Below are 283 nucleotides of genomic sequence, written 5' to 3' on the forward strand. Positions count from 1 at the left end.
TAGAGAGGAAGAGAGGGGGTGAGGGAGTAGGGGAGAGAGGGAGAGGAACAAGGAGAGGGAAAGGTAGAGAGGGTGAGGGAGTAGGGGAGAGAGGGAGAGGAACAAGGAGAGGGAGAGACGGAGAGAAGGGGATCGAGAGGGAGAAAAAGAGAGACTGAGGAAGGGAGACGATGGGTGGGCGTTTAGAGGTACGGATAAACAAATACTAAGAGATGGAGCGTATGACATTGGATTATTATTTATATATTGTTTAGTTATGTTAAAGGAGCAGTGCATAATTTAT

At 47.3% G+C, this 283-nt stretch overlaps 2 protein-coding genes across 3 annotated transcripts in view; one reads left to right on the forward strand and one right to left on the reverse strand.

Annotated features, from left to right (window-relative positions):
* LOC119594099 (beclin 1-associated autophagy-related key regulator-like) overlaps positions 1-283 on the forward strand; it is a gene marked incomplete in the record, with an annotated part of 38408 nt that overhangs the window by 15507 nt on the left and 22618 nt on the right.
* Positions 1-283, reverse strand: part of LOC119594100 — a 4522-nt gene that overhangs the window by 1517 nt on the left and 2722 nt on the right. The window lies entirely within an intron of this gene.

The sequence above is a fragment of the Penaeus monodon genome, chromosome 33, assembly GCF_015228065.2.
Source record: "Penaeus monodon isolate SGIC_2016 chromosome 33, NSTDA_Pmon_1, whole genome shotgun sequence".
Lineage (NCBI taxonomy): Eukaryota > Metazoa > Arthropoda > Malacostraca > Decapoda > Penaeidae > Penaeus > Penaeus monodon.